The following is a 27,137-nucleotide window of genomic DNA, read 5'->3' as shown; positions in this document are numbered from 1 at the left end:
TCGTTTTTACTTATCTGCTATCGTTTTTGAGCAGTGACGCTTTTTTTACAAGAATTTCGAATTGCAGGGGTCCCTTCGAAAATTCCTTCCAAATCGTTCCACATAAATTAAAATAATTGACATTGTTTGATTCCTAAATGTTTGCCGCATCTGCTAAGTGTTTACTCAATAACGTGCTTAGTTGCACATGCCTAGTGCGATTTTTTAAATATAACAAATTAAAAATGTCAAAAACCCATTTTTTTCAAATGGCACCCCGCATTTATTATGGCACTGGTCGAAAGCTTTTTTGATAAAAAAGCGCCACTGATCAAAAACGATAGCAGATAAGTAAAAACGACCTGTATAAATTTGATTCATAATTTAGCATAGAATTCAAAAATAAAATCAAACTGGGTAGGTTTCCTTTAAAAAAACATAAGTTTAGTGTTTTTATAATATTGGGACACTGTGTACCGGGTGAGTGATGTTTTACCGCCCGCACGATTAACCCTATTAAAAAATTAGTAAAAATTACGAAACTTTAGGGTTACATTCCCTTGATATAAGACTTCAAATGTGTCTAATCAATTTTCCCTTAAGACTTAATTCAGAGTCATAAAATTAAAAAAATCGATTTTGAGTAAAAAAAATATTTTTTTTCGTACACGCTCATAATAATTCACAATTAATTCAAAGAACACATTTATGAAATTCGCATCAAAAGATAATTATTTGTTTTTGAATTATTCCAATTTTAACTTTAAGAGCGAAAGATAATTAAGATTTACAACTGCAGTCTCATAAATAAATATCTCATTGTTGGGAAACATCTGTTGACCACTTTTCTAGTAATTCTTAAGTCCCTAAAGGGTACTATAAACAACCTACGTCAACTTCTTTTGTGGAACTGGCCGCCCAATTTAATAATAAATCATAGCTAAATTTTGCACTTTAATATCAAATCCCATTTATTTCAAAAACCGCTGATGTTTTCATGATTTCAATGACACCAAATTTGTCTTAAACGTTTGAAAGGACTCTCATTGAAAAATTATGTAAATTAATGTAGCGGTTATTGAATTAAAACAAAATCTTTACCTGTTTCATTAAAAATTTTGAAATTTTTACAGACTATTCTACAGTGATACACAATCATTCTTGAATTTTTTGAGAATTTTAATTTGATTAGAAGTGGGTGTTTTCGCTCGGGCGGTATATACCCGGTATATACCGCAATATTTTCCGAATGTGCAGTAGAAGCGTAGCTATCATCTAGAAAAAAGTAAAAGTTGATATCTTTAATAACAAATAAGTTATAGAGCTTTTTTACAACTCTGGAACACCTGTACATATGAAGAAATCTCCAACAGTGCTGCAGGTGGACTTATTATGTTTTCTGCGTTCAATTTGTCACAATTAAATCTACAAGATACAGTTTTTGAACAAGGACTAACACCAGTGTCACTTTTCTGTAGAATAAATTTGAAGCTTTTCCAACTATTACTAAAGATAATATATTCATGCTGTTTTCTGCATTCCATTTTTCGCAGTTAAATCTATAAACACAGGTCTTTGTTAGATCTAATTCAAACAATAGTAAACACAACATTGTTATTATTTTAAAAAAAGGTGCGTGTTTATTATGACCTTACGACAAAAGTAAAAACTTCTATGACGCTCTTAATTGATTTTAAGTACCTACCTTATGATAGTACTTGGAGGAATCAGGAACAAGGTTTAAATATAATTAATATTATTTAAATCCAACACAAAAAGTCTGCATTTTTCAATAGAAACTACAAATACGAGTATATACTTCCGCTTTTAGTGGTAAACAGACTGGCAAAATTTGTTAGGTTAGGTTTTGATGTTTAAATTTTATTTTACCTTTATTTTCTTGACGACGGTTTATTGTATTGAACACAACACAAGTTTTCATAACAAGCGGGACCAGACAACCATTTATAAATATGTACCCTGTATTATGATAACATAATTTGTCCATTTTGCGCTTCACATTTTGCTACACAAATTTTTCGAATAAATGAATTGTTGAAGCCATATAATTGAGTATTACCTAGTAAGTCCTACATCCATCTGTCAACTTACGATATTTGTCGTGTGTCGTGCTGCGAACGATTTTAGCGTGATGCGAACGATTTTTGCGTGTCGCATGAAACTATTTCACTGCCCTGGAATAAAATGTACGTGGTGTGTCTAAAGAAGTTTTCATTTAAAAAATGTCATGATGCCTTCATCATTTTTGTATAATATGTATATTTGCAATTTTCTCAACCGGTACTAGAGACAAAATGGGACGTTTTTGTGTTCGATTTATCACAACTGCCTCTACAACATACAATTTTTATATTAGATCTTGATCAGAGAAGATAGCCGATATCACGTATTGGCACTTTTCTTAATTGGTAAAATATGTAATGAAGCAAGTGATTTTTGTTGCATTTATGTAAGCAACACGTTAGATCTAATTGAAGATTTATTATTCCATAATAGTGCAGAAAGGTAGGAATTATTTCCGTCTCCGGAACTAAGTTATGATGATTTTTCAGCGCAATCGATACTACTTACAGCACAGTTTTGCACACGCGTTTCATCTGCTTTCGTCCCGGAAAATTCTAGTCAGCACTACTACATATTAGCTTCAATCTACACTTCCAGTTTTAATTAAATCGATTCAATTGCGCGTTAAATCCGTGCAGTTTTAAGGCGAACTGAACACAAAGTACGAATCTGTGAAAGGGAATTTTCGTTAAAGAAATACAAAGCGAACTTGTTAATTAGTAAGTTGAAAGTTTCACTTTGTGTTTGATGTTTTAGGGGTGAGCCGGGTCAGATCGCTTCAAAATAATCTCGGTAACTATTTATCTTCTTTTATTGCCCACATATTTTTAATTTATGGATATAATAAAAAATACAACCATCATCGTAAACAGTTTTTATTGTAGTATAGCAATAAAAATAAACCAACAGTAAAAATTCTCCTATTCCTCGTTTGCGACTAGTTAATGGCACAGGGTGACAAACACCTATTTGATGCAGCTTTTGAAGCGTGAAATATCTTATGCGCAGCTTTTACCGTCTTAATTGATAAGATGATACACAATAAAATTCAAAATACAAAGAATCGAGAGGTGCTGAACAGTTTTACGTTATATCGAATTCCCACATATCTTGTTTTACTTCTGAAGAGCCAAACCATGTAATAGTGAAAGAATTTTGGAAATTGGTCCAGTGATTTAAGAGTTTATTCAGAACATGTAAACATACAATGTGTCTATTTATAGGTAAATTTTGTTTGTTTCAATTTTTGGTTGGTAACAACATAATAACAGAGTGGTTTTGGTCATTAGGATATTGGGAAATGAAGCAAAGCACCGTCAAAGTTTTTCACATTTGACGTGATCGCTAGCTCACGTGCGCACCCTTCAAAAGTCTAATTTAAAATTCGCATGTCACCGAATTTGTTTACAAACCAGAACATTACCACTAAAACAATTACGCTCAAACTGGCATTACGAAGAAAACGAACGGAAATGCATGAAATCATGCTAATCACCGTCGAAGTCATTATCGGCTAATTTTGCCACCGTTACCAATTAATCCAATTGAAAGGACGTCGCGATAAGAAGTTCATCTTCGCTAATAAACCGGCGAAATGTCGGGGCGAATTCATCCCTTAAACCGGTCGCATCTCTTAGAGCAACCTGTTTTGACGAGGTTAGAATCAACATTCGCATCCGTAATGAAATTTTAAGAATTAGGGAGAATGCGCCTACCCTAAATACGGCAACATCTCGAGGGTGTCGTTTTAAGAATAGCGCAGAACACGTTTTACTTATCTCGGGGTTGGCGGAGTCGAGAGATCGCACTATGAATAGGAAGTGCGTGTGTAATTAGGGTAATCTTCTTTTCAGTTTTAATTTAATTAGGGCGGCGGAGGGTTGTAAGTTTTAAAACTGTTTCAAGTGCGACATTAAAAATTTCAGACTCTTGTGGGGAGGTTTTCAAATTTTTCTTTGCTCTACTTTGCCAAACCCTTCACATTTTTTCCTCGTACTTTTTTTTGCACTAAAAATGTATTTTGTTGTATAGTTTTCCCATTTATAATTTGGTTTTATGGCAGTGCAATTGTAATTATTAGGGGCTGGGGTTGCGGTTTTGGCAATAGACGTGAAGATATTGTAGCCTACTCAGACAACAGACAACGGACCTTCTTTTACAGTTCTAGGATTTATGGCGGTAGTTATCTATTGTCGGGGTATTTAACTCCCTGACAACCGGGCTGGTAGTAAAACCAAATTATAAATGGGAAAACTATATCTGTTTTTTTTTTTAATTTGGATGCTCTCACTGTAACAAATCTAAACGACAACAACGCTTGAATAATGACAGACAATTTCGAAATTCTTGTTCGCGCCTCACTTTGTTTGTGCCCGAATTGTTAAATATCAATTATTATAATTAAAACATTTCGTTGCGACGTTTACACGAGCAAAAATACAGAGACTGTAAAAATACAAACAAGAAAATGTTAATATCGCGTGCTCTTTAAATAGATCCTTGCACGAAGACCGATAGTGCTTGTAACCTCATAAAGCTCTCTTCTTCGTTATAAAAATTCCACGAACATCTGTTACGAGATGGCGGTTTAATGGAAGTGCCATTAAGAGCTTGCGGAGTCATTCTAATTGACAGAGGTTGCACTTTTTCGTTTCTTTGCAGAAATGAGTCAACAACGAAATAAAAATGAAAGAGATGACATTGCATGTGTGCTATTTATATGTCTGTCGTAACCGCATATGAAATGGGCATGCAATTTATGAGCACTGAGCAATATGCAATTTTAATTTTGCCAATAGACAGTAGCTCCACTAGTAAAGTAAATAAACTATGCGAACTTTTATTGGCATCGCTAAACCTCGAAGCTGTGAATAGATTTATCCACGGTGACGACCATGAACCCACCTAGAGGCCGTCTGGAGCAGTATCGTGAAGTCTTTAGCACACTACGCCCAACACGGTTTACAGTACGGCGCGAAATTTAAATTTGGTCTGGTGCCGCTCTCGCAAAATGACGGTACGTGTATGTGGGCGTGTCCGTTCCGTCATACGAGTCAGCTGACGAGGCTATATTGGATTGAAAATAAATTGGGAAATAATTGAGCCGGCTAAAACCGTAAAGCTAATCCTTATAAGTTACGGAAGAACGTGTCATGAGCTTGGTCGACAAAAATAATCTCCTTTAATAATTGAGAACGTCGGCTATAGTGGACGTTGATAATAAATTCCTCGAAGGACGTCCCATGAAACTTTCAGTACTTTGGTAAATGTCATCGGAGACAGATAAGACCCTGAATTACGCTCTCGGAATTCGTCGACTTTTATCAAATCCGCTATACAGGAAATCAGAAGTTCGGACATGTTTTTGCGACGCGTAATTATTACAGATCGAGAAATGTTTTTTAGCGGTCGGATTTGTGAAGCTAACAAGATGAATGAAATCATGGAGGGAAACAGTTTGTATTTCGCATTGTACTTTGCAAATTGGCTTATCTTGATGTTTTATTTTGCCTTCGGTAGTTCGCCTTCAATTCCAAATGCTCAGATGGAGTCGGATTTGCATAAATTGGGTTTACTGGTGGGGTCGATCTTACGAGTGAAGTTTTTTGGGAGTTTTGCCAAGTTATTTGGATTAATTAGACGTTTTTAAAACAGTCCAGATATTTTAATTGACAAGTTCATTAGGAGAGAAATGCTTAAAAGATAATTAGTCCCTTGAAATAAAAATGAATCTTTATTAGCAAAAATGAAAGGATTTCGAGGACGCTTTTTAAATGTGTCCATCACTAATTAGAGAATTCATGTTTTGCAGCAGAAGTCTTTTTGCAATATAATTGTGTTTCATCCTGTGTTGTATTTTTCATAAAAAAAGAAATAGTTTACTCAACTGAGCAAAATACAATCTGATAAAAAGTTATTTTCGCAACGGTGTAACATCGACAACGACTGGTTCTACTCAGTGCAACATTGTTTGCATAAATTCACTGTGTTCACAAGTTGTCGTTGATTGTAAACAATTTTAGGAGTGTTTAGTTTGTAATTGTTTGAAATTGTTTCTGCCGAGTGGAAGTATAACAAGAAAGAAATGTCGCGGCAGGACAATAAAACGTACCTACTTCAGAAGTTCCCAATGCAGGTGCATTTCTGTGGAAATACCGCACAATAGCAAGAAAGGATTCATATTTAGGCATATTTTCTGTTCCGGAACCCTTAGCTAGTGATTTGGCACAGAAGTTTCAGTTTTGCGAATAATATTTAAACATTCTGCATAATTAGTTTTTTTTTTCGACGTGAAAACTACAACAGAGATTTTAAAAACGAAAAGGGCCTTAAAACTCATAGGACAAGAATTCATGGCCGAATGGGTCAATCGTTTTTGTGCAAATCATTTTCTTCAAAAATTAATAAAACAAGAAGGAAAATGAAGAAATTAATAACACTTCATCTACTTCCATGGATTATGAGAAACACTTCGGATCTCAAGATAGTCATTCTAGTGGATTTCAAAGATTACCTTGTATTTTATGTCCTGGACAATCTTTTAAGGATAATAACAGATTGAAAATTCACGTAGATAAGTATCATATCAATAATAACCTATCAACTTCTTCTACTTTTTCTTCAATCGATTGAATTACAAAATTGCTTATTAATTTAAAACGTCAGTTACCAACTATTAGAAGATTACCAAAAGCTTGTAGACATTTAGCTGCAGATAAATTAAGCTCCATTTTTAATAATTGTCTTTCGACCAAATCCATCTCTTCTTTTGAGAATCTTTTGCTTTCCTCCTATAGAGCTTTCAATGTAGTAAAGAAATCTGATAAGTCATTGAAAAAGCATATAGGTAAAAGAAAATCTTTCTAATATTGAAGTATGTACTACTTCAAATACGAACTGCTTCTAAGAATCCTTAGGCCCTTGATGCAAAGAAGCCAGAAGAAAATATGATGTACTTCATGCTTTACCTAATACATTCTGCATAATGATGCAACCCTAAACAAAACTTGTTTAGTGATGAAGCCTGGTTTTATAAGACTCGATGTGTGAAATCATAAAGCATGCTAACGGGGAATGCAGAAAACCCTCACTTGTACATTGAGTTCTCTTTACACCCGGAGAAACTTGATGTACCCACATGATGTTATGAAGCAGCTACGTTCTCGATTCGCATTTTTTTTTCTAAAGCGCTCTTCACCAGTTTTATTTTTAGTCTAATCTAATGATTATTTGTCGTAGCAAGAACAATTTACTTGAGCTCAATTTGCTGTCAAGACCAAGAAATTTAATTAGTCCAGTATTATATGGTTTCCTAAAAAAAAAATATAATGTTTTTACAATTTATCCATATTACTAACAAAACAATTCGACTAAAACAATTCGACTAAAACAATTGCTTTTCCTAATTACTGCGTCACGACTCGCCCTCATAAACATGTCGCACGTAAAGTGAAAAATCCGATTTCATTTTTCCGATAAATAATAATAGAAAATCGTAGCAGCGCAAAGTCTCGACTGTGGCAATAAAGCAAAACCGTGTAAGCGAGTGTTTCGGCGTCGGTGCAGGAAAGTTATTGCATCCATTTTCCGATGAAGAGCTAAAGGCACTAAACGAAATTCAATAGTCCTGTACGTAATGGAATCGAGTTATAAACAGAGACAATCAGCCCATTAGGAAAACAAATTGAAATACGAATACTTTGTATCCTATTAGAATGTATCATCTGACAACAATGCCGCCAGGAATTGCGACTGAATTTACGGAACGGAATTCCTGCAGGTGCACAGAAAAATTCCCACTCTAAAATCCATCGGATATTATTTAGTTTGTTCAATTCAATCACTTACAGCGCACCGTAACTAGAGCAATTTCAATTTCAGCTAAATTACTGGAACACGCCATAACTATTTTATTTTCAATAATTTCCTGCTCCATTGCTCCACTGTAATCTACAATCAAGAGCATCTAATAGCTTTGAGCAGTTTAATTATTGTATCTGTATTTAAATGAGCTGCGTCAATATTTATTTTATAACATTTGATGGGCTAATGGGCGCGCTTAACAATCTCTCGTGATGCATCCAATCAAGAGTATTGTTAACGTAAATCAAAAAATTTCGACGTCATGTTTGTTAATTAGTTTAAACCCACTTTTGCTAGGAATTAGCAAAACGTGCATAATAACAGGAGCTTTCGTTTCATTCTGGCGGAATTAGCATCGCTGATCTGATTACATCCACGGTGATGATTTTAATTTGAATATTATTATCGACGGCAATGGAGACCGAAGGTGAAACCATCCATTTCAGAACATTTTCAACACAGATTTTATCGTGAAATTATTTTGCTCAATTCTGCTGTGGACAACGCAGGTTGTCATTTACATGTTTTAGCACTTAAGCTCGTAGACCAATTTAGCAACGAGTGAGGATGTAAATAACTTGTGGCATGACATCTGAGTGACTCTTGCTACGTTACTAGTGAAGACGCGATCAAAATCTGTTCAGTAGTTTTTCAGTGATAAAAACACAAGTGATACACACACACGTACAGATGACTAGTCAGCGTTATGTTTTGTGATTTTTTTGGAAGTTAGCGACTGCAGTGCGTGTTTGAAAGTTGTGAATAATTAAAAGTGAGATAAAGACAAATTTCCCTTTGCCACCGTCTGCTGCTCCCCATATTCCCAGCGTGCAGATACCGTAGTCGAGCAAACACGAATTCCCCGGAATATTCACAACTTGTCTATGTATGTAACTCCGCAGAAGCAGTTTTACAACCGTTGCTATTTTCCGCCGAGTTTAAACGACGTCGATGTTGCTCAACATTCATCGTAAATAAATTTGAAACTTAAACACCCTCCCGGCTGGGGAATTTTTTCAAACTAGTTCAAATGAAACTGTTTGCTCATAGTCTTGCCGGCAATTTACTTAATAAACGTATTGTAGCTTGCCGAGAATATAAATTTAATTAACTTCCAGGCGAGATTTTATATTTAGCGGAAGTTTACGCAAAGCTCCAAACAGATTTGTCAGATAATGTTTAACAGCACTTAATAACTAACCGATGTAAAACTACAAAAAATCGAGAAAAACCCGAAATTACTACACTTTAAGCTCAGGAATAATGGAAAATGACTTCGGAAACACTTTCTCCGGTTTGCGGCTTCGAGTATAGCGACGCACGTATTAGACAAATGAAGAGCATGCCGCGGGCCAATAAGGCGACGTATCGGCAAAGCGGATATTATCGCCAGGTCAATTTTGAAGGATTCCTCCTCGCTCTTTCTCCGGGGCTATAACGCGCGAAATTAAATTTCGTCCTTATTTTATAAAATTTGCCCCTAATAACAGGACCGGTTTCCGGGAAAAAAATATCGAATCCTCGAGGGCGAGCGGATTCCGAGAGGTCCTCAATTATTAAGGCGAGGCCGCAGGGCCATCCGACACGTCATTCGCCTGCTCTGGACCATCGATTTTTGATTCGATAAATATTCACCACCAGTACCTCAGGTGCATGCAGAATGGGACGTAAATTCACCAAAAAATTAGTCGGCCGTGGTGGAGCAAGGAACGTGACAAAATTGAAACGAAATTGGGTGAAATTACAAAATTAATATGTAATAGTAAAATAATAATATGTGCCGGACGGTGTGAAATGTCCTTTGAGAACAGATTGTAGCATCTTACTGAGAAATGCTCCAAATGCAAAGATTCACATAAAAACAGATATACATAATAGGAATAGTAGTAATAATAACAAATAATGATGATGATGATGATAAATGGAAATAGTGATAACTAATAATGGTAAGAGTAAAATTGTTATTTGTGTATCAAGACAACAAGTGCATCTTTTTCGTCCGAGTTTGGGTTTTCTAGCCGAGGCGCAGCCGAGGCTTGAAACAGGCAAGGACAAAAGGCACTTTTTGGGAGAGGTGCACATTAAAATTTCTAGACAGCAATAGATAATTTTATTAATACATATTAACTATTTTTTTATAGTATTTTTTATCAGGTTGCCAACAAAACGAGAAATTTACTATTTGCAAAATGGCATTACTTTTTTACATAATTTATAGTGACAGGGCAATTATTGCGATTATCAACTGCGATGTCAGGCGGAGTATTAGACATACCGGGTGTAGAATTGGTTTACGAGACATAGGATTTTACATGTAAAAATAAGAAGATCCAATTATTGGCTCCCCTAATAATTTTATGGCAAAATGGTTAAAATGAAAGTTAGAGAGAATTAAAAGTACTGTCTAATTCCACTCTTTCTTTTTTTCTAACATCTTATGGTACTGCAAAAAAAGCAAGAAAGGAGTTAAGACAAAAATACTAAAAAGCAGTACTAGCAATGAAATTTGACTTCTAAAATTATTTGTCGGGTGGTTTCACTATTATTTAATTTTCTTTTGATCTGACCTTCAAATGAACTCGTACAGGACTACAGGACGAATGAAAAGGTATCTTCCATTAACTGTTCAAACTTCTCTCCAATTCTTCGAATTGTTTCTATTGCTGAAATTGGTCGGTCTGGGAAACCTGAAGCAAATGTTGCTTGGAAGTTTCTTAAAGAAGATCCTCCATAAATTTCATGCCTAGTTGTACTTTTTCGTATTTTTGTGTTAACTCTTTTCTTGCCTTTCTTTCAGTACCACAAGATGTTAGAATAAAACTAAGATTGAAATTAGACAGTAATTTTAATTCTCTCTAACTTTCATTTTAACTATTTTGCCATAAAATTGTTAGGGGAGCCAATAATTTATTTTTACATGTAAAATCCTATGTCTCGTAAACCAATTCTACACCCGGTATATTCATCACTTGCGCTGTTGTATTAGACATTTCTTCATCACTTTCTTTGTTGCTATCGATTATATGAACGTTCACTTTCTTATTATGCACCAAATAAGCAACAGAAATAAACGATACAACACTTTTTCGGCCAAATAAAATACTTTGGTTAAATTTAACTGTCAAATATTCATTTGTTTTACATCGGTTTTCTCGGTTTCGTTGTAACTTACTAAACAGACCAATAGATTGCGCCACGATCAGCGTCCGAAACAGTGCGTCCGAAAAAGTGCATCCTAAAAAGAGTTACTTTTCGTCCGCTTGGGAATATGTAAAACTACCTTTTTCATTAAGGCTGCCTAAAAAAGATATTATTGAAATTGTGGTGGAGATTTTGCGTGAACGTGCGGCATTTGGCTTGACTATTTCTGCCCTGACTGTTTCTGATCGAAATTGACTCAAACACGCAGTGTTACGGGTTAATGTAGCACGATGGAAATGATCACTAAACATCCGAGCACTCCGTACATCCCTTCCGAGGTACCGATTACACGTGCGGAACCCGACAAAGGGCGTGTAATGGCCGTCGGTGATAACTTCCTAAAAATTCATTTTCACTCCATCGGAGGAAAAATTTAATTATTTTAGGACAGGTCGGCGCTCTCGTCGAATTTCCCTCAGGATCGGATTTTTCCTGCGGATGATTAATTCGCTGCTAATTGTCCAAATAATTAACTTACACTCGTATCACGTACGCGGGTGATTTTCGCGCACCGAGACGGACGTACGTCGCATTTTTCACCCCCTCGGATAAATTGTAAAATAATTGGAGGAGAGTGTTTCGCCGATTAGCTCGTTTGCTAACGAATTTTATAATTCGGCGTTGCCGAAGGGGGAGAGTGACGTCGGATTCAAATCAAGTGACGAAGCACCGGACGCGGTTTCCATCCAAATATTAACTTCTTTGGTCAAAAGATAATAATCAGTGTGTTCGACTGTTTAGGTCACCATTTTTATTTTTTTAATGAAGTTCGCAAGGTTTCTTGCTCCACAATAAGTCTTCTTTTACTTATCTTTTAATTTTCTGGTGCTTCAACAATCTCATAAACTTGGAAATGATTAGATTTAATTGTGTTGGGCGAAAAAGCATATTAATGAAAAAGTTAAGAACGTCGCAAACAGGGCGAAGTAAGAGAGAAACGTAGAACCCTTGGTAAATTAGATACCTGGGGCCTGGGGCTACAACAAGTGATAGTATATGAGCTTTAATTAATTTTAATTAAAGCTGGTTTAATTAAAAATGTATTTCGGAAAGTCATGTTACACCTGCAAAATTTTTATCTAGAGAGTATCCATTCACGTGGAAATATTATACACCGTATAATATTTTATGGCCGAAGGTTTTTCGCACAAAAATGAGACAGAAAAATATAAAATAATTAGCGTCCAGAATTTTCCAAGTGTTTCATCCTCCGAACTCAATTTGTTTTGTGAAACTAAAACCCGACAAATTTTTATCATTCGCCACTCTCCGCAAACAATGGAGACTTGTTGTAACTCGTACAAAAACTGCAATTCGCCGTCTTATAGATAGCCGTAGCTGAAAAAGCTCGACACTGAAACGCCACAATTTCCAGGATAAGTTCGCCGTTGTCGGCTTTTTTATTTTGTTTTTACGACGGTGACAAATTTATAATAAAAATTTTACGGCTATCAAATTGCAGTCGGCGCTTTTTCATCTCCTCCTCCGGCAAACACACCAAATTAAATAACACAACGTGTAGACATTTTTTACGCGAGTAATGAAGCTTTCACGTGAAGGGCTGATGAAAATATTCGAGGATGTTAAAGTGTGGTCGCGTCAGGACGAGTCGAAGACAATTGAGACGTTTCACCAGGTACACGAAACGAATCTGTTTCCTCTTAATAATTGGTTCTATTAAACTAATTGGCTGGAGAACAAACTTCGGAATAGTTCCAGAGCAAATGGCACCGGTAACGTACCAAATACCTTGGGAGTTGATGTAATGCATTTAAACGGAACAAATTCATTCGGCGATTCCATTTCGGTGCATCTTTAATAATAGAGTGGATAATAAAAGCTAGAGTGGACTGGCTAAACGGGGTTAACAATTTTTTGCCCACAGGAGTTTACCCTTTAAGTCTCCTAGTTAGCACGATAACGTTTCGTGCATGTGCAACTGGCGCCAGATGACAGCTGCCAGTCACTCTTAAATTTTTAAATACCAGTCGTCTTCAACTTGTCTGTCTTTTATTTGAAGCTCAAAAAACGCTTTACCGGCTTTACCAATTCAGTTTTCTTGTGGCTGTCGAGATGGTCAAAAAAATTGTAAATTCCACCCACGTCTAGTCTAAATAGACGGTTTTTTGGTGTCTGCGGTAAACGAGTTGTAAGCGTGTGGGTAGGACACCTAGGGGATATCAGGATCAGGGACACTTGTGTCTCGATTCACTTAGCCCCAAGGCTCATTATCGTGTCAATTTGGCCTCCGCAAACATGTGCGTAACTGTACTGCGACATCGGCTACAAAAATTCACAGATCGATACGACGATTTGTAGAAATTTGCTTGCCAAATCAATTTGCAGTAGGAATTTTGTAACCGTAACCATTTTTACTAAATACATTTTTATTTTCAGGTAAGTGTCAACCGAAAGGATTGCGTAAGTGTATTGGGCGGGGCCAGGCAAGGTCAGCGCGTCGCTGTCTTGTAACGCACCAATCGCATGAGCGCGCACTGGGAATTGGCACGGGAGGGGGAAAGTTTCACCGCTACTACTACACTTCGAAAATAATTAGATTCACGCTCGCATGATTTACGGTTTTGTGGTGTTGAATGCGAGTCCTGCAAAAATGAAATATCGTTTTGGTGGTGAGCGTCTGGAGACCGGTGTCCGTTCATTGCGGTATAACATTGACATAACATTTTTGTTTTATTGTTTGACTTCCGAGGGTATATCGATGGAGGAGCGTTCTCTGGAGACGCTCCGGTTTATGCGTGACTCGACACACTCGTTACAAAAATATTCGTTAAATTGTCGTGTTTCTCTATTGACATCTGGGACGTTCGCAAAGACAGAAATGTTCCCTTTTGGATGTGGCCAACGTAAATTTATTAAAAATATTTCTGGTAAATTTGAAAGGTTTAATTAAAGTAGCTGTTGGCGATCAATTCCGCACCGCATTCCTTACATTTCCATTAAAGCAAAAATTCCTACGTCCCGACTAAATATTTCCCGCTTGGGAACCGCATTGACACCCCATCAAAATTAGCCACGCTCAAATTGAATGCGTTCCGTGCCGGCGGACCGTATCACCCTGACGTCACAGAATTATAGATTTGCTAATTTTTGTCTTGGGGTCGGAGCTAATTTGAATTTGAAATGTCTTACGTCAAGTCTCGTAATTAAAAATCGCTCCATTAATATGCCGAGGGGAGCCGAGCCGTGTTTCTACAGCAGACGGTTCGATTTTACCCAACTGCAAATGCGAGAATACAAAAATAGACACAAATCGGAGCGCAGGTCAATTTCATTCGTCTTGAAAGAGTTTTGAGGTAGGGTAATAGGAAAAGCCAAAAGTGGATCTCGGTTTTTTTTGTGTATGTGCGACGTGAGAAATCCGATTTGGAAGGCTTTCGTGCTAGGGAGAAGAGGGAAATGGATACGGAAAATGTTTAAGAAATCTTTGTCGAATGCATAATTGGTAAAAAGACGGGACAAATATAATGAGCAATAAATGTTGTACATAATAAAAAATAATACAGTGTGAATGTGGGATCCTAGTAGGCGTTGAAAGTTTGCCGAATCTTTCACCTGACGTTGAATAACGTCAGTATGATCTACGATATGCAACCCTCATAACAAATTCGTTTTACTGGTTGCCTACTCGACCCCTTTTCAACACTAACAATAGGAATAAAATGATTGATAATTCGATGTATGTGAGCTGCGAGGGACTTTTCTAAAACATCTTGGTCAGGGTAGTTGGCTAAAAATTCTTCTCTGCAAGCTTGAACGCTGTATGTCCATTCTCCATCTCTTTTAACACCATTTTAACAATTACTTCTAAATATTTGCAAGATTATACAATTATGCTGATTTTCAATATAAAAACAGATAAGGACAATACCTTTGTAACACCACCGGAAATTATCCAGCTTGGAAAAAGCTTTTTTTTAAGAATAAACAGACCAGGAACGCAAGAAACAACAAAACATGACTTTTAAAGCGGAAATAAGGTTAAGTTGACTTTGTGTTGACAGCTTGTCAATATTTTACGATTTGCGATTAGTATTTCATGAATTTAAACGAGGTGGCAAATTCAAATTCCAGAGCTATCTTCGATCCTACAATCTTTTATAGACAACTTCTATAATTATATAGCGGTCTACCCTGTCAAACCACTAAGTTTAAGATTGGGTCAAAATAAAAATAATTGTGGGTTGTGTTCTTGTTGTCTACTTTTGTTTAGATTTTCTTCTACTGAAGATAAAGAACTAGCCGTGTGCTTTGATATCTACTGGTTATTATTATTCTAATCATTATTAGCTTTTAGATTAAATCGGCTCCGGGCCTGTGGTTATTTCACGATGAATTGTACGGTTCAGATTCTTCAAATAAGTCAATATTTAACCTTTCCCTTTTTCATTATTCATTTTATAATTGTTTCCTTGGCATTATAATCATTGTCCTGTGGTGGCTTCGCTACAAATTAAGTGGAACACACGATATGTAATTAAGTGTGGTAAGATGTCGTGTAAACTCGGTTTAACTAATGGAATTACAGTAATCGGATTTGGTAAGTTCATAGTTTCATCGCTAACAAGAACAGTGTTATGGTCTGGCTTACAATGTCCAGAAAATGTTTCCCAGAGACAGATTTTTTTTAAAGAATCTGAAAGTGTTGCGACGTTTTCGTTGTTGCTCTTTGTTGAAAGGAAATTGTCTACTTCTGCGATTTCAGCTGGATTAATTCGTTTCAAATAATAATAATATATTTGTTTTAGTTGGGAAATAATTTTTAATGTCAGACACATATATACCACTCATCATAAACACGTTTCGATTTCCAATATTATTCTTATGGAGTTTGTAGTAAACACTGTGACTAATAATTTATTACTTCACATCGACATTAATACTTACAGAATAAACTTTTTTGGTAAATAAATTACAACAAAATCAATTGGCAGGAATATATACAAGGTGATTCACGAGTAATAATGAGCCCGACGGAATTGAAAATGCAACCCACAATATATTTGGAACGCAAAGCTGGAAATGGACATGGTAAATATCCAGCATTACGTTCCGAATGTATTGTGGGTTGCATTTTTAATTCCGTCGGGCTCATTATTACTCGTGAATCATCTTGTAAATATACTTATATAAATAAAAAAATATTATCTAGGTACCGCTGGTCCGGCACCAAATTGTTTTCCAAACTGTCAAGCGTTCGCCATTTGGGGCTAGTTGGAGTCCAGCAAGGTTCACTTCGAGGACCAATGTTACTTCTCGACTGTTGGTTCATATTAAAACTAGCTTCACTTTTAATGCTACTTGCGTCATCGTGAGTACGCGACGTCACAAGTGTAATGCATCGCCCTCCTTTGTCATGAATATTGTATGACCGTCTGACGTCACGACACATTCGAAACGAAAGCTAATAAAAGTTGATACGATCTGGTTCGTATTTTTTCTGACAGTATAATTTACGTAATGCACTGAAATATGAATATGCAAACGTTGAAAGACTTTCCAGAAATGGATTTTGCAATTTTTTCGAGCGTGTGCGGCGCTTTCGGTGCAGCTTAATGACGGAGTTCACCTCGTCGTCTACAAGTGGAGCTTTGTTTGTTTACCACTTTGGAGGGCAACAAAACTGTAAAATGTCGACCGGTTTATTGCCCTGCACGACAAAAACATGACGGATTAAAATTCAAAGAAACAAATTGGTTTCCAGTTTGGAAGTGATAAAGTGGATGTGGATATGTGCGAAGTGTAAAGCAAGACGATATTTTATCGTTCCGCCTCACCACTTATCCGGTTTAGATCAAAGCGAGTAGATTTTAAGCGTTTGATTGTTGGAGTTGCCAAATCAGAAAGTGCTCCGTCAAAGCTTTGGGAGTTATTGAATAAACAATAAACACGACGTTCGTTCAATGAGAGGCTGTGCCGGGACGCACACATTATCATAATAATAATTGCAAGCCGAACGCTTTGCTCGAATACGTGCAAACTGATGAAAAAGCGAAGCCTTCACTGTGAAACACCGCGAAACTCCGGAGCCACCGACTCTTCCGATTCGAGCTTTGAAAGCTCACCCGACGAACGAGACCGGAGCTGGAAAATGGATATTAAAGTGCAGAGATAACACGAGGGTTGTTTGTATGCCACTGTGTAATTTACAAGGTGGATGCAGCGCGATTAAGACCCACACCACACCAGCTGGTACCTCTGAGACTGTTGGTAGCAACATATTTTTTCGATTGTGAATATGCCACTGACAGCATACTAGCTGCAGGGGTCCAACCCCGATGACTTTTACTTTTGCACAAGTGGAATTAAAGGACTCGATTTCCCTTTGAAAATTTCCAATTAAAATAATAATAACCAGGACAGATTTTAATCAAGGGATTTCAATTAAGAGCGAATTAGTTGGCACGTTCTTTAATTCGCAATTTAAAAATGATTTTGAAAGATTTTTTTGGACAGGAATTAGGCGGAACAGGTAATTTGCTTGTTTCAAGCAATACCGAGGGAAATATTTTCCGTAGAGGAATTTTCCCAACCGTTGTGTAAACAAAGAAGGAAAAATATTTGTGCGCGATTTAAATTTAAGTGAAGTGAATCCTTCAACAATCATTTTAGCATTGTCCACACGTGAAGTGGCTCGTTCTCCTTTTGTCCGACTGCTCCATTTAATTATTTAGTAGTTGGGGTTATGATATATTGTTGTTGGTCTCATTTTGTTGTCGAGTAACTCGTACCGTTGTAAAGGTCTTGAACGCGCAGACATGTGGAAATTTTGTAGTGGTCTGGCATTGTCCCGTGCCGTACAACGCCCCTATTGTGTTGGAATGTCGAAGGATGTTGCTCAACAAGAATTTTGAATAATTAAATTTGAATTTATATTTGTGGCGTGTCTTAGCTCACTAATTAATTTTGCTCGGCGAAAACGACGATGTTTGTGCAACGATTTAACAGTAAATAGGCATCGAGCCAACGTAACGTGTGTGAAGATAGTGCCGGTTAATTTCAAAACAATGTAAACTATAATCGTATGATCGTCCTGGATTAAGCGTCTAACGTTTTAAAAAAATATGAAAATAGCAAAAGTCAAGAAAGAAACTTTTCTGATGCTTCTGCTTGAACATTAGCTGCTCGTTAGAATGACATTTTTGTACTATACGGTACTAGTATAGAGTAAGGAATAAAATTCCTTAAATTTATGTCGTCGATTTGGCATAATAGTATATTACGTTATGAGGAGCAAAAATGAAGTTTTATGTGCTGCGGCTGGTAGATTGGCTGCCGAACGCAGTGAGGCAGACAAACCAGCCAAAGCACATAAAACCATTTTTGCTCCGAATAACATATACTATTTTTTCTTCAAACCTTCATAACAAATTATTTAAGACATGTTAAGAAACCAGGTAGGAATTTCAAATGATTTAGCTAGTTTACTTTACTGCCGCTCATCAGCGGAGATAATAACTTCACGGACGCCCTCAGCGGAGATAATAACTTTATCTGCCGCTCGTCAACTCGTTAGATGCCATGACAATGAAGTGACACTTTAGCATTATCAATGCAGCAGGATAATGTCATAATTTACGGACGTTTGAAGAAAAAATATATTTTTAAGTTATATCAAACAAAGCTTTTAGATTTGATTACACTCAAAAATGACAGAGAAATCGTAATTTTTATTTAAAAAATGTCCCGGCTCTTCCACCATTTTGACAAAATACAGACTGTATAAAAGAATGTAGAATCGAAGGTGGCTCGGGAATTTGAATTTGCCACCTCGTTTAAATTCATGAAATACTAATCGCAAACTGTCAAATATTCATAAGCTGTCAACACAAATTCAATTTAACCTCCTTTACGCTTTCGAAGTCCTGCTTTGTTGTTTCTTGCGTTCCTGGTCTGTTTATTCTTTTAAAAAAGCTTTTTCAAAAAGCTAGATAATTTCCGGTGATGTCAAAAAGGCATTGTCCTTATCTGTTTTTATATTGAAAATCAGAATAATTTTATAGCTTCGCAAATATTTTAGAAGTACCTAATTGCTAAAATGGTCTTGATACTTGAACAGGAAAAGTTCCTTATAATGTCTTATTACCGCGACGGTGTTAAAAGAGAGGGAGAATGAACATACAGCGTTCAAGTTTTCAAATAAGAATATTTTTGCCTGTTTTAGAATATAAACATGATAGTGGTTTTAGATACGGAATGACCCACATTCTAAAACTGTTACAGAATATTTATTCCAGCACTTGTTAAAGAATGAATACTGGTGGCGACATCTATCGCTATTATAGCAAGAGTACGATTTTTATCTCACTGATTAAGTTAGTTCAAAACTCAAATAAATGTCAACCGTTAATACGTCATTGATTGTCAAAATAACGTAAATACAATAAGAACTTCAATACAGGCGTACAAAAATTATAGTCTGCAATACGTTTGGAATGGCATATTCGACACTCGTGGACCGCCACCCTCGTCTGCGACTCGGGTGTCAAACTTCCACTTGTGTGGAATATGACTCATTCCAAACTCGTTACAGAATATACTATTAGCCAACTACCCGGACCAAAATGTTTTAGAAAAGTCTTCATAGCTCACATCCATCGAATTGTTAATCGTTTTGTTACTACCGGCAGTGTTGAAAAGAGCAAATCGTCTGACCGTCGCAAGGTGATTGCAGAAGTAGTGAAAAACATACGATGTCATTTAGAAGAAGATCCGAGAAGATCCCTTACCAGAATGTGTCTTCAAACTGGTATACCTCACAGTACCATGTCATAAAATTGTTTAAAAAAACTTGTAATTGCACCCATACAAAGTAACAACTGTACAAGAGCTCCTCCCTAATGATCTTGAAAGCAGCATAAATTATTGTAACTGATTTCAGAATAATCTGTTCGCCTGACTTAACTCTCTTAGACTTTTCTGTGTCCGGCTACTTGAAAAACGAAGTGTATAAACGACAAATGAATAATTTAAATGAATTAATAAAAGAGATTAGCAGCTGTTGTCGTCACATCAATTCTTCGTAAGTGTACAATACATACGTAATTTCTTCAGTGTTGGAACCTATCAATTATGCATTTCATTATGCCCCAATTTTGTCCAGCTAGGCAACCAGTAAAACCAGTTTGTTCTGAGGGTTGCATATCATAGTTCATACTAACATTATTCGATTTCTGGTGAATGAGTCGGCAAATTTTCAACGCCCACTATGATTCCATTTATAGACACTGTAAATTTGCATTTTTCTCAAACAATTTGATAAAGAGAGACTTTTAGATTTGATTCCATTGAAAAAGTGACAGCGTAGTCGTCATTTCTAAAGAAAGGGATCCTGGCCCCTTCACGATTTTTGGAAAATACAGACTGGCTGGGAAAATTGGCTTCACTTTTCCACATTTGCTTAAAAGATTGAACTGGATGGAAATAATTTTTTACGTATTAGGTTTTCAAAAAATATAGTTAAATGAAAGTTGCAGCCGATCCTCCACTCTTACAGCTGCTGTTCTACCAGAGCGACCTTCTTTAGCAGGACAATATCATTTTATGATACTTATTCTCTGCTCAATATTGAAATTCATAATTTGATATTGGCAGTGACATTGACAATTTTAAAAAATTTATTCAAAAATATCCCAGCGCATCCACCATTTTTGCAATACATTACTGTAATTTTCCCAAACAAAATTGTAGACAAGCTCACATTGTCTTTTTGTATCTGATATTCTGCAATGAAGTCTATCAAATATTGTGTGCAGATTTGATCTTACTCATGAAATTACAAATTTAAAGATGATCCCAGTGCAACATTTTTGTATTTTTCTCAATCCGTATTAGAAAGAGAGTTATGTATATAGGCTTTGCCATTTCTATTGAAACACCACCTGTTGATTGACAGTTTGGCAACGCTGCAAATATGTTTAGTAATTTTTTGACTATTTTTGCCAATCTTGATTTTTGTTGAATGTCATGTTATATTTGACTCAACGCGTCTTTCATTCAATAATTATCAAGAATTTATTGTTTTTTTCGCGAAAATAGAGCAAAATAGAAAAAAAAACGAGTCCTTATGGGTGCTGACATGAAGAGAACTCTTATTAAATTATATGATAAACTGCATTTAAGTCAGCCAATGTGGTCAGTCGGAAAAATTTGTGTTGAAATTTCAGAAATCTTTTCCGTAAGTTAAAAAAGGTGTTTTTCTATCATTCTAAAAAGTGTCAGCGTCTTCAGCTTAGGACGTATTTACATTCGCTAACAATGCTAACATTTAGGTATAACATCAAAATTAAATCCCGCACTTTTTATCACACGCCACTTGGCACATGCGCCTTGAGGGGACACCTTAAATTATTGTTCTAAATTGGAATTAATTGTAACTTTGATTTTCATCTCTTCAGCTAAATTTTAAGTGCAGTTTTATTTGTTATTAATTATTATAACTCATTTAACTTTAACAGCAGAAAAGTGAGGTTACGTGTTAGTTTCGTCGATCCTCTGCGGTTTCAGTATAAGAAATATTCAATAAAAAAAGCATTTCAGCAAGTGTAGTTTATTAAAATACTTAATACATATAAGTACATTGAAATAAACCAAAATAATTATTTTTTTACTTAAACTTTTCCCCAATTCATTCAATTATGAGTTCCTCAAACTCCTGATTTTTTTTTAATCCTTACAATCTTATCCCACATTGCCTATATACCCCCATAATACCAATTTCTTTTTCCAGATAGGTATCTGATACTACTGTCTACAGAATTATCCAATCACACCTAAGAGGCGAAATCCTTCAAGATTCCAAAACTGGCGCCAATCCTTTGATTTTGTAATTTCCTTGTTCATTGATTAAAATTCTTTGAGTTTCCCTTGGGTTTTACCTTCCACCTTCCAGCAGGAACACTAACCACGACAGATAACCACGCTAAAAACCACTCACTCACATTTGTAGTGGTAGGACTCGCAGGCGTAAAATTTTTAGATTTCTATTGACATTTATATTAAATTATTATATATATTAAGATTGCACGATGCGTCGACGAGATAAATAATTGCTAAATGTGTAGTTAGATCATTGATTTATCAATTTATCATACTTATTTTGACAGTGATTTGCTTTGACGTTTTAGGAACTAGAAAATGTCAAAATTTCAAATTTCTCACTAAAAGCCGTTTTACAACCAACCGAACCTGTTACACATTGCTAAATTTTAGTAAAAATCCAACAGGTGGTGTTTCAATAGAAATGGCAGAGCCTATATTTTTATCTACGATCATGTAAAAAGTAGGCACTTTTTGCACTAAAAATCGTTGCCAAAGTTGACGTTTAGTGAATTGACGGAATCGTGCCATAAAACTTTTTATTTGTTACTAAATTGTAAACGTCATTTATTCGAACTGTCACTTGACGTTGAAAAGTCATTTTAACTGGCTAGTAGCGTTAAATTGACAGCAGACCAGTTATGAATTTAACAAGTTAGTAGAGAAATTTGAAATTTGGAAAGGATAGTAGCGTTTTTAACATTTGAACATTTTTATTTCTTTGTTTCATACAAATTAAAATTAAATGTACAATTAGAATTTCCGCTAATGTCGAACATTCCTGAGGCGGAAGTGAATTCGCTCGTCATTGGAAAAAAGAAAAGTAATTGGTCTGCTTGACGAGGACGAAGAGCTGCATATTTTCTGTACAAAACACAAGGTTGAAAACTGCAGCCCTCATCTGTGATCGTAAATCTCCTTGTTGTTAAATTCTTTGTATTCCGTAAAGTGACGATAATATATTTCTCAACATCTTCTACGTCCTTCACCGTCAACGAGAGAAGCTCGTCACACCGGCAAGCACCAAAAATTCCAAAAATTGTAATCACTTTATATAACAACCAATAGTCATCAGGAGCTTCAACAAGAAATTTTTCCACTTGCTCTTTTGTTAAAACCCTTGCCTTCTTCGGCACGTAACGCTCATTCTTTCTCTTGAGAAAAGCAATTACCTTATGAAATCTACAAATGTCAAGTTAAAATATCACTTTTTTTGACAACGTCTGTAATAGGAAAACAAACCTGCGAACTTCAGCATTTTCTTTAATTTCCAGGCAGCTTTTTAACATGGACCATTTCGACCACAAAGAATTGGGGCTAAATTTGTCTGATAGTTGGTGAAGATGCACCAAAAGAACGTCTTCCGTTACACCAGTTACGTTATTGTTTTTCTGCCAATTTTTAAATTCTTCATATTCTCGTTCATATCTTGCTAAAGACTTCGCTGGCAGTAAACTGGAAGCCACGTTTATAGCTTCCTTTTTGATTTCTTCTGGCACGTTCATTTGAGAAAAAATCTTGACGGAAATAAACAATTTGAACAAACGGCGCGTTGTCATAGTAATTGTACTTCTAAGGTTTCTGAGTTTTGAGCAATAATTTGGAAGAAAACAGAATTTGATCATTTTTAATTTTATTTAGTTGTTTACAATTTAGTAACAAATAAAATATTATACAAGACACGCCAGGTAACTGGTTTTACTGGCTCAAGGAGGTAACTGACTCGTCTTCGACTCGTCAGTTATATCCTCCATTCGCCAGTAAAAACCATTTTACCTGGCTTGTAATGTAAAATACTATAGTCCACGATTATGTCAAACAAGAAAATAGTGTTATAAAATTTTTAGTGCACGATTATGTCAAAAAAGAAGAAATCTGTAATAACGATTTTTATATTTATTTAACATCACTGACCTCTAGAGATCAGTGATTTAATATACAGAGTGTTGGTGTTAACAAAACATAGATACATATTTACTATTAAAAGAATTAATTCTTCCCTATATGTACATCCATTTTACAGTTGGTGCAATTTTTAACAATAATCTTCGGTAAAGAGTTTGGTACTTGAGGCTGTGAGGATTTGGCAGTGCTTGGCAGTTGAGAAGATGTACCCATTTATTTTCCGCACGAGTAGTAGAAGAAGTACCAGGCTGATTTTCTCCTATCCCCAAAATTTTATTGGAAATGGAAATCTTATTTGCTATGGATTCCTCCACATACGACTCTGCCACGGTCGTACTCTTCCATCCTCCATGCCTCTTTAGAGATAATATGTCTCCTCCAGCATCGACAAGGATGGTGGCAGAGGATCTAATGATAATAGTAAATAATATATGAGTGTATAATATACGAGTTTATAATAATTACCTTCTAAAAGTGTGACCACTATACTCATGTGGATTTGTCAAGCCAAGATATTTAGCAATGTCACTAGGTATTTTTCCAAAGGTATTAATCCCGACTGGTTGGGTGGAACATTTTCCATTTCGATAAAAAACAAATAATCGCTCATGTTTTGTATGTGAAGGTCTAAGGGAGACATATCTTCTATAAATTTCAACCATATTTTTGATGTCATGATCTCTTCCATCAATGACAAAAGTTCGGGGTTTATTGGTGTTCGTGTCAGGTATTTTCACTACTAAGATAGAACCAGTGTCTTCTATATCTTTAGTGCTCATCTTGAGAAACTCTTCCCTTCTAGACGCGCCTGCAATTCCAAAAATAGACACGACCTGCAGTTTTAGAATATTATAATTAATTGAAAATAATTACAATGAAGTTATTTACCTTCATCATCAAGTATGTTTCGTCTGGTGCTTCATTAATAAATTTGTAAATTTGGTCCTTGCTGAATACTTTAGACTTCTTACATTGATAGCCTGCCGCTTGCCGTTTCATAAACGCAGTTAATTTAAAAAAATGTTTAAGGTCGATGTTTTTTTTTATCAGCAGCGAAGACTTTACCATAGAGTATTCCGACCAAAGACTTGATGGTTTTACATGTTTAGCCCTGTCAGCAAAATAAGCTAGACACACATTTTCCGTTACATTCATTTCGACCTTGTTCCTTCTTGAACACCAGTTCGTACTGTTGGCGAGACTTTTGGGGTAGTAAATTTAAAGTAGCTTTACGTGCAGCTTCAAATACTTCCGGGGGAATATTTTCTTCATTGTTTTCACACATTTTTTCAAAAATTTGTTTCCACTTTACAAATGGCGTCTTAAATTCGTACACTTTGTTTACAAACTGGGTGCTAAACAACGCAGGTAGCACGTGGCGATCAACGCACGCTGATGTAGTTGTCGCATTGTCACAATTTAAAAAATCACAAATAAAATAATTACTAAAAGTAAAAGGTTATGATCGTAGATAAAATGTTGTAAGACATACGTGTAAAAAGTTCCTTTGTTGCACTCACATTCTTTAAAATACTCCCTCGTATCTCGGTCGTATTTTAAACCCGTTCGTGCAATAAAGGATAACTTTTTACACTTATATCTTAAATAACTATTTTTGGATTCGATTCGTTCACTTCATTAAGGTTTTTAGATTGGACCTCACTTTAAAAATTACACACAAAAAGTAGCTGTCGTTAAAAAGCATCTTTCCATTTTTCTTAATAGTAGAGACAGATTCACATACGTTTTGCATTCAATTTTCCACAATGAGGTCTGTCAAGCTGTTTAGTTTTAATATTATTTGTTCAATCGTGCTATTAAAATTTCAAAAGATTTTAATCATAAAATTTGCTTGACAAAAAACATAAGAGGCAGTTTCCGTTCTTATGATTTTCATAAAACAAACAATTGATCTGCCAAAAAAAATATAATTTATCGTAAAAGTGTGTGCAACCCTTTAGTTCACATTACTAAGAGAATATAGAGGAAGAAGACGGTGTGCTTGTACCAGAGGATATTCCTCAAGAAGCTAATGCACTAATGCAGCCACATTCAATCTACTCCCGAAAAAATCTAAAGACATCAAGCAATTTTTTCGGTCGTGGATGAAGAATATAAACGTAAATGTTGTAACCGAAGAAGTAATGGTTGCTTATTTCAATGGACTAATAGAAAAATACGCTGCCTCTTCCTTGTGGTCTACATTTTCGATGCTTAAATCCACCCTATTTGTTTTCGAGAAAATACACATGAGCAAGTAAGTTTGGTGGTTCGTAATTAATTTACTGATTGTAATCTTTGTTGATGTGTATTAGTGTTACGAATAAAATTTGGTTAAATGTTCAGCTTATGTGTATTGAGAAAATGAATGAGTACAAAAATTTTCATCCACTGCTTTCACCCACTCGTTGCTATGCAAACAGTTTGAATGGGCAAAACAAATGCTTTCCGTTTAGTATCTAAGTAAGAAACAGTAATTTTCAATAGCAGGATTGAACAAAATGCTATACAGCACTCGTAGGAAACTAAGTCACTCATTTGTGTGTAAATTCGACACACGCGTAAGTGAAACTTTTAGTTTCTCCACTCGTACAGTAATATACTATTAATAAATGACAGACATTTTATAATTTACATAAACTAGTATATTAAAGAACGAGTTTTATAAGGGTCGATTTGGCCCACGAGTCCCAAGTGTAGAAAACGAGCCGTAGGGGAGTTTTCTATGGGACGAGTGCGCCAATGCCCTTATAAAACGAGTTTTTTTATGTTATTTTTTCGAATTTGCGCTCTTGTTTCAATTTTTAAATAAAAAAAAATTAAATTTTCAAACTCTAAGGAATTTTGTATTAATTGGTAATTCAAGGTAACGGATGCAACTACATCTGCAACATATATTAAAAAGTAGAGTTTGAACATTAATATTGGAAGTTTTCTGGTGTAAATGACAATAATACACTGAAATATTGATAAAAAATTTCTTAGAGATCTATTAAACTACGAGTGCTTTAAGAGATAGCCATAAACGACTCCAAATTTAATACAATAATAGACCTATTAGAGACGCAGATTCTAAAAATAATGATTCAGCACCGCCATCAATTTGTCAAAACATTTCTATATTTTTTCTCAATCCGTTTCACAACCAGAGTTATACAATTTTTGGATTTAATCGTTCACGACTAGCGCTATATAGACATAGAAATCGTAGTTTTTTTTCAAAAAATATTCCAACGCCTCCACCATTTTTGCAAAATAATTTCGCATTT

The 27,137-nt window shown here is 35.6% G+C and overlaps 1 protein-coding gene and 1 long non-coding RNA gene across 4 annotated transcripts in view; one reads left to right on the top strand and one right to left on the bottom strand.

The window, feature by feature from the left end:
- GABA-B-R1 (gamma-aminobutyric acid type B receptor subunit 1) overlaps positions 1-27,137 on the top strand; it is a 178,191-nt gene that overhangs the window by 43,242 nt on the left and 107,812 nt on the right. The gene's annotated exons all lie outside the window — the stretch shown is intronic.
- On the bottom strand, positions 23,885-25,400 carry LOC138137295 (uncharacterized). Its single transcript, XR_011161681.1, has 3 exons — positions 24,757-25,400; positions 24,334-24,701; positions 23,885-24,276 (listed from the first exon to the last, which is right to left on the bottom strand). It is a non-coding gene; the product is annotated as an uncharacterized lncRNA (long non-coding RNA).

The sequence above is a fragment of the Tenebrio molitor genome, chromosome 8, assembly GCF_963966145.1.
Source record: "Tenebrio molitor chromosome 8, icTenMoli1.1, whole genome shotgun sequence".
Taxonomy (NCBI): Eukaryota; Metazoa; Arthropoda; class Insecta; order Coleoptera; family Tenebrionidae; genus Tenebrio; species Tenebrio molitor.
This window is presented reverse-complemented; position numbering and strand designations above follow the sequence as displayed.